At 61.3% G+C, this 876-nt stretch overlaps 1 protein-coding gene across 1 annotated transcript in view; it reads right to left on the reverse strand.

The window, feature by feature from the left end:
- Nucleotides 1–876, reverse strand: part of GRAMD4 (GRAM domain containing 4) — a 59994-nt gene that overhangs the window by 45164 nt on the left and 13954 nt on the right. The window lies entirely within an intron of this gene.

Genomic DNA, 876 nt, shown 5'->3' on the forward strand with positions numbered 1-876 from the left:
ACACACACACACACACACACACACACACACACACACCCATCATCCAGAAGGACCTCCTGGGCTGTGCAGATTGTGAGGCCCCTTCTGGGAACAGAGAGCGGTCACCACACTCGGGGCGGGCAGCTCAGGTTACCGGCAGCCTCTGCTCCACGCCCAGACCAGCAATGCCCAGGCCGGCAGTGCTGACACCGGGAAAGAGGAGACAGCAGCCTCGTACACACGAGCTTGGCTCTCCACGCACAGTCACCCACGGTGACCTCCACACCCGTCTCGGGCATGTCTGCCTAGGCCTGTGTTGAGTGGCCTTGCTCTAACATGCTGCCTGCCTGACCTTGAACGGAAGGTGTGGACACCAGGCCTCTGGGATTCTCAGCGGGCCAGCCCCCAGCTGTGGCTCTTTCAGTTTCTGGGAACCTTGGAGGGAGGTCATGGGGAGACGGGGCATGGCCCGAAGGCCGGCCACCCACCAGCTGGCCACCAGCTAAGGGCAAGGGGATGGCCGCTCCTGCCTGAGTCTGGCCAGCAGAAAGGGCACATGGTTCCGGCTGGGAGCCTACGATAACCAGAGCACAAGAGGACCCGTCCACAAGGGCCCCACAGCAACACAGTAGCCAGTGCTCCCCAATGACCAGGGTGGATCTGCCAGGGACAGGTGGCCATGCCAGGGGCAGCCCAGGGTCAAACCTCTGCCCACAGGCGCTCTGGCCAGGGTGGCTCTCCGAGGCAGAGAAGGTCAAACTCCACCCAGGGAATCAAGCCCAGTCAGAAGGCTGTTTAGGTATCATGAGGGCAACGGTGACTTACTGTGCGCCTGTACACAGCAGTGTTGACCTCTGCCACGAATGACAACACAACCAGGGATAAACCAGCCAATGA

Source organism: Elephantulus edwardii, unplaced genomic scaffold (genome assembly GCF_000299155.1).
Source record: "Elephantulus edwardii isolate Elephantulus edwardi_28Jun2011 unplaced genomic scaffold, EleEdw1.0 scaffold00064, whole genome shotgun sequence".
Taxonomy (NCBI): domain Eukaryota; kingdom Metazoa; phylum Chordata; class Mammalia; order Macroscelidea; family Macroscelididae; genus Elephantulus; species Elephantulus edwardii.